The following is a 10226-nucleotide window of genomic DNA, read 5'->3' on the forward strand; positions in this document are numbered from 1 at the left end:
CTGAATATCGGTAAAGGACCAAATCCTTGAGATATGAATGAGAGCTTTTATACAGCAGGCACATAAATTACAGAGGTGTTTGGATGCCAGGGACAGAACTGGGAGCTTTTCTTGAACACTCACGAGTCTAAAAAGGCAAAGGATCTCAGGGGGTTGGAGTGAAGTCTTTTTCCAAGAAGGGGAATTTGAGAAATAGTCTTTCTCTGATCACTTGAAAGGGACGAAATGAAGCTCTTTTAAGGTATGTGGGAGAAGTCGGAAAGTTCTGAAAATGGGAGGTGAATTCAAGATCAAGGGAGACCAGAGATTGGTAGATCTTTAAACCTGCCTGGGGAGATGACTACTGAGCTCTGAAGGCGGGGATCTTGTCTGTATCTACTTGAAGTAAGCCAAGACGGATCGGTGACTACTGATTAACATTATATTCTTAGAATCAGACTTACTTATATCGAACCACTTTATCACCTCACAACAAGAGAAGCAAAGCCTCCTTCCTACACCTCAGAGCACCGACTCTTTATGAACTCTGGCAGTGAACACCAAGAATAAACACTGGTAATTCTTGATTTTTCTATCCTTAACAGAGGTGGAGGTGTTTCTTGGACCCGAGCTGTGGGCACAAACACTGCTGGTTCTAAAGACTTCTGCGATTAACCATAACTTTTGCAAACCTCCCGTTGTTAATCAAGTTGCACAGGTGTAAAATCCGAGGAAGCAGTTGCCCTACCTTTATGTGGGCAACACTACAGGCTGATTTCGAGCTGCTCCTTCCTCCTTCGATGGACACTGCCTCTCGACTCCTCGCCTTCGCACGACTGAGCACCAAGTCAGCCCTACCTAGGGTTTTCTTGAACGGTCCCGCCCCCTGCACTTATGGCCCGGGCTCGAAATACACTTGTTGCACACGGCACTCAACTTCTCCGGACTCGACTTTCGCCCGAAACTCGGGGTCTCGCGGGGTAAGGCTGGGTGCCGTGTGCAAAGGCCAACCAAGGGATGAAACTCGGTGGGCGTCGTCGTCGACAGAGCTTGATGATGCTTAGCAGAGGTAATCATGCCGCGGGGCCGTGAATCACTGCTTTGAATCATTCCTGAAAATAAACGTCGAATATCAATTACATATTTCTCAAACGAAAGATTGGACGAACTCGGTAGCGAAAGGTCCTGTGCATAACAAATAAGACAGTGATGAGGGAGGCGACTTAGCCTACGGTGCATCACTAACCCAGCACAATGCATTTCTAGCGGATGCCTAAAATTCCCCTTTTTGAACTTAACAACACGGACCACATCTCAAAAAACCAATTGGGGTAATGAATTATTCCAGAATATATACATATTGTACATATATATCTATATACATATACATATATATATATATATATATATATATATATATATATATATATATATATTATATATATATATATATACATACACACAGATACAGATATAGATATTTATATATATAATGTCATGAATGATACATACATACATATGAATTTATTGGTCTGTACATACTATTTCAGCGTAAACATAAATGCATGTATGTATTTAGGTATAAACATTTATGCATCATATTTACTGAGTTTGAACTCATATATCTGCATTAATATAGATTTAAATGTACTTGTAAATGTACCTTAGGATATATTAACGTCCTAAATTACGACTTCTCAGTGATAAAATACCCAATTACATAATGATTTGCGATATTAAGGTTCCTGTCTTTGTTTCTTTTCATTATCGTTTAATTTCCTTTCCAGACTTAATTGAAAAACTCTCATGTTCTTTGTTAGAAAGGTAAGATTCCCCAATCTGTCTTTAAATTAATGGAATTCATCACGATTCCTTTATATATATATATATATATATATATATATATATATATATATATATATATATATATATATATATATATATATATATATATATATATATATATATATATATATATATATATATATATATATGTATGTTGTGTGTTTATGTATATATATAAAGAGAGCTAAATAGATAGGCACTAAACCTTCCAAGGTTCCTTAATGGAATTATGTCATCCCGCATTAGGTCATACTGTATACAGTATGTTGCGGGTTTTATTTTCGTGCATTGTTTTGCTTTTCAGCCGTTTGTTTGTTAGTACGTTTGTGCAAACGGTTCTGGACACTCAGCAAACGAAATTTTACAAAGTAATAAGATTTCGATAGAGACAAGGGAACGTGAGGAGAGAGAGAGAGAGAGAGAGAGAGAGAGAGAGAGAGAAGACTGCTTAGCTCTGGTGGAGGTCTGCGTTCTCTTGAATGTTCTTGTTTCATGTATGACATAAGAAGGAAAGAATTCACTTGTGATTGTGTTTCTTGTTATTTCTAAGAAAAAATAACATTTTGTACCTGATAGTGCTGAATTACACCACACCTGATTTCGTAATTTCAATGATATATAATGGTAGTAATTCCTCTGTAAAGAGCTTTGTTCCCGGATATAATAAAGATTTAAAATAGGTTGAATTCATCTCATGCACTAAACGCTACACATCAAAAACAAACTGTCAGATAATCATCTCTAGTGTTGTTATAAATATATGAGTTATATGTTATTTAAGTCTTTCTGTACCTTCTGCCACCCACGTCACTCTTATGAAACCAATGATTGCCCATGGGCAACTATAGTGTATGAAGCTGCGCTGGAAGTTGCCAAGTTACTTTTTATTGACATATAGGTAGTCTGGCTCGCCATCGTCTTAACAAATGGCCTATATTTAGAAAGGGATCATTCCCCATTGGCTCTTTTTGAAAATACGATGATCAATATATTTCAGAACAGGAAGATCAAATCTTTATTATGCAAGATTTCATATTCGCTCTGAAACTAGCTATGATATTGCCTCAACAGGAATATTTTATCTTTTCAGTTTATTATGATCGAATTCTACTTCAAACTCCTGTTTGTAATGTTTTCCTCCATTCTAAAATGGAATATTTTTCTCTGGAAGTAGAATTATTCCTTTCTTGACATTTTTTATTCATAATCGTGATGGGATCATATTCCTGCTCAGTCAATATGATTCCCTTACGATCTCTCGATGACAGTCCAGCAAAGATAAAATATAAAAATATCTCCCCTTCCCTCCACTCCTCTCTCTCTCTCTCTCTCTCTCTCTCTCTCTCTCTCTCTCTCTCTCTCCCCGTCAATTTTTACTATTTTCTTATTTATCTAAGTGGCATGAAGAGAACGTACATATAATCGCGATTCTTTTGTAAGTCAATAGCACTTACTGTATTTTCCACCGTTCTTTACAGTTTCTACTTATTTGCATACATCTTTTATGAATAGAAAAGTGTTTCAGATGGACCCCTTCTCCATCAGCACAACAGCAAGCGTTTAAAAGATCATGGTGAAAGTTCCTTCCTTGTCGACAGAGGGAACGCCATTTCTCAGAATTAAAAGCTACAAGACTGCACATTTTTCATATGAAACATGCCTTAAGAAATACAAGGTTTATACGGAGGAAAATGTAACTTGCTGTTTTCATCAACGATATAGAAAAGAGCGAGTAACACTGCAGAGTACTTTGGCACTAATGTGTAATTATACCAAGAAACCTTCTCCGCTTAGTCACCGTTATGATGGTGTGAGGCTTTATCCATGATCGAAAAATCTATTTCATGCTCTCCACTGAATTTTTCCAGCCAACCAACGAAGACCCAAAACTATTTTATTGCTTTCGAGGTGAAGAATATTCTCTACACAGATATTATTTACGACACAAAAAAATAGAGACGCATGAAAATCGGGGGAAATAAAAAGATATTATCTTCTCTTTTCATATGGTAGGAATATGGTTTTTAATTTCTATATAATACTTATATGTATGTATATATATAAATATATATACTGAAAGGCACATACACACACACACACACACACACACACACACACACACACATATATATATATATATATATATATATATATATATATATATATATATATATATATATATATCCGTAAAAGATTTCAGGCACACTTCTGAAAGAGATTTAACTTGGATATGTCACTTCTTTCTTCAATATAATTTTCGGATATATTCTAAACTCTTCGATTATTTTTAACGGATAAGATAGAACAAAACCAGTTGCCCCGTTGGAAGAGATTTGACATTAGTATTATGGTAAAGAAAGTAAAGAGAAAAAATGAAGTATAGTGCAAAAAAAAAAAAATGGGTGGGCAGACCCAAAAGCCCTTTTTAATGACCGAGTATCTATATTTAGGTTTTTCTTGTCTATACTCGGCTTCAACGTTTAATAAAAAATTTTCCTAGGTCCTAGTACCTCAGTAATTTCTGATCATAAAAACGCTCAGTGAGTTACCTAGTTTATCAAGACACCTGTCAGAAGCTAAATATAACATCAGATGCCATCCATAAGTTATTTATTCTTGGATGACAAGAGTAAGTCTTTACTCAGCAAAAGCCCTCTGGTCTGAAACACCTCGGCCGAAGTTGGCAGAATGTTACCTAATTCAAGGAAATTATTTTCAGACGATTTTGGAAATCAATAAATCAATGTTCCTTTATGCAACGTAAACTGATCAACTAAATACACTGCATATTTTAGCGCTGCCAACATTAATAGTCTTACTCACAACGTCTATTCCTTCCTTGCAGAAAAAGCAGAAGATTAATGGATATACTTGATTAAAAAGAATGACTACATGTACAATGTATTATAGGTAATAAATAAATGTTAAAATTGAAAGGTAAATCATAGTTTTCAGGCAATTCAAACGCGAGTTTAAAAAAAGCCACGGTACAGGGAATGTAGTGAAAGGCTTGACACATTCCTTAAATAATCACTTCCCGGTACACAGTAACCAAACGCAACCCATAAGATGACCAAACTACGACACATCAGACAATATTTGCGATTATCAAAGTTCCGCGTTAACTGAAAAACAATACTACTCGTTGCTCGTTGCTTGTGAGATATTCCTTTGGACAAATTCTGAAAATTAAATAAAACATTGTATTTTAAATAAAAAAAAAAACCTTGAAAGCAGTGTGAACTGTGTCATGTACAACTGTAAATGAGTAGCTCTTAAAACGCATCATTGTCAGGACCGTGCAGTGAAGAGTATCACAAATTCATTATTCGAGTTTTGCTTGCATGCCATTGCTTTACGCCGGATGAACGGTGCGCGATTCTTTGACATTTAGGCAGCAAGAAGGATTAATTGTTGTGTGAAACTAACATATTTTTATTATTTATTTCATTTCATCCTTTTCCTTCCTAGAACGTTTCTTCAGCACAATTAAGTTTTCTGTATAGCGTATAATCAAAGCCACCGAACACAGATCTATCTTTAGCTGGTCTCGGTACTATGCTTTATGAGCCGCGGCCTATGAATCTTTAACCACGGCCTGTCCTATATCGATGCCAGATGCACGATTATGGCTAACTTTAACCTTAAATAAAGTTTTTAAAAAAACTACTAAGGCTAGAGAGCTGCAGTTTGGTATGTTTGGTGAACGGAGAGTGGAAGATTAACATACCAATTTGCAGCCCTCTAGCCTCAGTGGATTTTAAGATCTGAGGGCGGTCGGACAGACAAAGTCGGCACAATAGTTTTTTTTTTTTACAGAAAATTTAGAAGAAGAAAAAGAAGAAGAAACGCAAAACTTTCCATGTCCAAAATAGGATATTTTTTGTACAGAAATTCCATGAGTTTTACTGTTTCCATTTAGGATGATACATTCAGTGGTTCGCTTTTATTTTTTCAGCGCCTTTGAGTCTATTCATATGCGCAACAGTTTTTGCTCGGAATGAAAAAGGTATTCTTATGTATATCTGAAGCGCATTTGTATACACACACACATATATATATATATAAATAACACATATATATATATATATATATATATTATATATATATATATATATATATATATATATATATATATATATATATATGACCTATTTGCATTTCAAAAATTACGTATGATCTTTTAGTATCTACTCACAATATTCATTTAACAGATAAAATTAACTTCAGTTACCTAAGTTACATGCATATATTTGAAGAAATGATTAAAACTTCTCTATATTTATGCACACACACACACACACACACACACACACACACACACACACACACACACACACACATATATATATATATATATATATATATATATATATATATATATAAATACCCAACAACAAATATAGTAAAATAGACCATCAAAATTAAAATATTGTATTATCGTAGTGATTCTCAACAGGTTTAACTTTTGGTGTAATCGACAATCGTACTTTTAAGTACTTTTTCCATTGTGTATCTTATTGCCATTTAGATAATGACCAAAAAGTTCGTTGGAATAAAGATAATTATTTTCCTTATTTATCTATACTTATAACTTCTTTCCCCACAAACTATTGAAATCACGTTAATGGGAGCACGAAATGAGAAGTGCATTCCATACCCCTCGGTCATCTAATTAAATATGTTTTTAAGCCAATATATCAATAACGGATACCGCGTTTTTTGTACTTGATTCAGTATGTCGCAACGAATAAGATAAAGAAAGAGAGAATACCATCCAGAACCAAATTGAAACTTTTGACTCAGTCCCCGTTCCTAAGATTTTAATATCTTCGAACGTAATTCGTAGCTTTAAGCCAAATGGATGAGCCAAATGGATGAGAAGAAGAGTTCTCTGCCCTTTTCGAGCCCTTCATATCCAGTCAACTGCTTATAAAATCTCAATTTTTATTTTGCTTAAATGAGCCTCTTGGTTGGATGTGGAATTTTTGATTGCAGTATCTATGTCAGTATAACCTTTCTTCTGGATATTAATTTTCATGCGCCTTGTTTATTGTCCAACTAGATTGCATTGCAACTCCAACTTTTCTTTAGACTTTTCGGATTTTAATGTTCATTTTTCCCGTTCTTACTGTCCTCATTATCACTCTTCCCTTCATTATCTTTCGTAACGCATTCCTGATCCACATACCCACCACGTCCTTGCCTCAACCCAAACTGATCTCCCCATGTCAGATCCTTTGGTTATATTCCTCTACATTCAAAATCCTACCATGAACGTCCCCTGGTGTATTAGAGACATTATGTTCTATCGCCTTTATGTTATGCCTCATACATTACATCTTATCCCCACATAGCTGACAAACGCTGGATTACCACTCGGTCACCATATCACCAACTCAGTGCTCCAGTTTTGTCTTCCCACAAGCCTCAGCAGTTCACTCTTGCATGAATCTGCTCTAACTATCTCCTAACCTTTAAGTTTACCAATCTTGAAAATACTCATTCTTTCGATACAGGATTGCATGCAGTTCCGGCAGCATCTTTCTATTTGTATCGAAATTTACGACACTGTATGACAGCCTTTCTCTTGCCTCAAAGACTTTTACCCTTTCCTCCCTTGCATGACTTTTACTTTCGCTTTCTTCCTTTCTCGGTTTCTTCTGAAATGCCGTATGATCTTCTTCTCTGTCATGCAGCTGTAATTAGAATAATCTCGTTTTGCCTTCATTAAATCTTTTACATCCTGTCCCCCGCATACTGTTTTTATTTCCTCTCCCTACCGTCCAGTACTCACAAACACCCCTTTCTCTCTGTAATAGATTCCCATTCCTTGACTTTTTCTTTTTTTTGGGGGGGCGGGGGGCGCGTTAACTCTCCCACAGAATATAAATGAAAGTAATACTAAAGCGATTTTTATCTCATCTCTCTGATTATAACAAACATATAATTATTAGATTCTAATATAACCGAATTCTTATTTCAGTGAATCGTCATCCCTTCGAACATTAATCCTTCCCGAATCATTCCAGCCAAAAATCGGAAGATTTTGCCACCAGATTTCCTGCCAAAGTACATATAGATAATAAATGTGCTACAACTGCGAAGCTATTGCTGTTTCTGGGTTTTAGGCAAAATAGCCTATTAAGAAAATCCTTTGCGAGATTAATGGCCACGGTACGGACAGAGGACTCCAAGTACGTTCAGTGTTTTAAAGGGATTACAAAAGAACGTGAGATGAACGTAGCTGATTTAAGGTGAAGATAGGAAAAAGAGCTCCAAGTACATTTTATATGCGCTACTGCGCACTAGCTAGCTACAGATCTGAATACGGAATGCACGTCATTATTCTGTTGATTTATTTAAAACCTTTAGTCAAGACACAAACTAATATTAAAATAATAACTCTTGAATCGCCAGTAAATTATATTCAGTATAAATTCTTTAGTATATATGAGGTCTGTTTTTCAGATAAGTAAAAAATAAACAACCGATGACAATAAAAACATAAATAAAAACGCAGTAAGAAGAATTTGGGCTAACATAATTTCTAAACGGAGTTCATATAAAAAATATCAAGCTTACACTACTTTCCATCTTAGTTTAACCTCATAGCAAGCGAAAACATTTCCTAAATCTCGAATCTGCCGGTACACAAACAGCTAAATATTTATTAAATCTCAAAGGAAACAATTACCATTTCAAAATATCACAAAAAAATACATCAGCTGATACGTAGCACACTAGACGAAAAAACGAATAATTATTGCTGGTAAAAAAAAAGTAACATCTTTACTTTGTTTATTTTTGTTGGATTAGTAAAAAATGAAGAGTTTACAAAGTTCATTAAATTTTTCGTTCTGCTTAAAATTTTACGTCAGTCATATTTTTTTATATAAATCCTGAGAGCTGAGGAAGGTAAATTAAGCTCATGAGAAACGAAATAAATATTAAGAATTCTTTTGTGTATATATATATATATATATATATATATATATATATATATATATATATATATATATATATATATATATATATATACACACAAAAAATTCTTAATATTTATTTCGTTTCTCATTAGCGTAAATTACCTTCCTCAGCTCTCAAGATTTATATAAAAATACGACTCACGTAAAATTTTAAGTAGAACGAAAAATTCAATGAACTTTTGTAAACTCTTTCATTATATATATATATATATATATATATATATATATATATATATATATATATATATATATATATATATATTCGTCTGTCGGTGTGCGCGTGTGATATGATATATATATTTACAGTATATATATAAATATCCGTCTGTCGGTGTGCGTATGTGATATGATAGGTTTTAAATAAAAGAAAACTAAATAACTCTTTCAAACCAGTACCTAATGACGAATATCGAAGTGCAATTAGGAGAGGACGCAAGGCTTTGACTTACCTCTGGTTTGCGTCAGTACAGAACTCAGGTAACTAAACGGCAAAGACCGCAATCTCTTGAGACATGGAAGCAGAGAACACTTTTTCTTCAAAGCTGTCTCACTACTTAATGAGTAACCAGATGAACAGAGACCGTGGTATTTCTGCAGATTTGGGGAACAATTTATCGAGAGTAAGTAGTTCAGCTGTTTCTAGGAAACAACGTAGCTGGTAACCTATTCCCTCAGCCGCTATGGAATTTCTGAGTTTTCTTTCAATGATCACTGTCTTTTTCACGTGTATGTGCTAGGTCGACAAGCATTAACAAGGACACTGTAAATATCTTCCATGCCGGTTAGGGAAAAGACAACTTTTGACATTTTAACCTAGAGTTGGTTAAGACCATACAGCCGAACTTGCATTGACCCGAGAAAGAGATGTTTTGAAAACAAAATTAATTTCTTTAAAAAGTTATGTCGCATAAAAGTTATGCCATATTATAACTTAGGGAGGAAAATTTTGCTGCTGACCACGAAGTCTCCTTAGTCTGAGTGGACTTGATACGATGGACTGCCTCTACCCAATATCACTCAATGCGTTGGCCTGTTCTAATCTCTGGACCTTGTGTCTCCTTGCGTGCACTGGCTTGGTGTTTACAGAAGTTACTGTGGAACAGAGTATCGCCAGCCTTAACTCAAGGAAACGGAGAACGCGGGCACACTGGAATTCTGGAGTAAATAATTTGATATCTTTATTTCCACTCTTTGAATCCAACCTTCAACATTTCTCAGAGGATAACATTCTATCCAGTACCAAAAACATATTCGTATTTAGTTGATGATGCAGTTCAGAATTCACGTTGCCCTTTCGATAAAAATTTCGTGATAAAATGTTTCATTTTCCATAGTAAATGGAGAAACCGAAAATAGTGTAATTATGTTTAGCGAATTTGGATAAATGAATATTGAAGATATCCAGTTGTTTAC

The 10226-nt window shown here is 34.8% G+C and overlaps 1 protein-coding gene across 1 annotated transcript in view; it reads right to left on the reverse strand.

Moving 5' to 3' along the window:
- LOC136830178 (uncharacterized) overlaps positions 1-873 on the reverse strand; it is a 61952-nt gene extending 61079 nt beyond the window's left edge. The window contains 1 exon segment of the mRNA XM_067089444.1: positions 728-873. The gene's annotated coding sequence lies outside the window, so the exon portion shown is untranslated.
- Between the last annotated feature and the right edge of the window lie 9353 nt (positions 874-10226).

Source organism: Macrobrachium rosenbergii, chromosome 4, assembly GCF_040412425.1.
Source record: "Macrobrachium rosenbergii isolate ZJJX-2024 chromosome 4, ASM4041242v1, whole genome shotgun sequence".
Lineage (NCBI taxonomy): Eukaryota > Metazoa > Arthropoda > Malacostraca > Decapoda > Palaemonidae > Macrobrachium > Macrobrachium rosenbergii.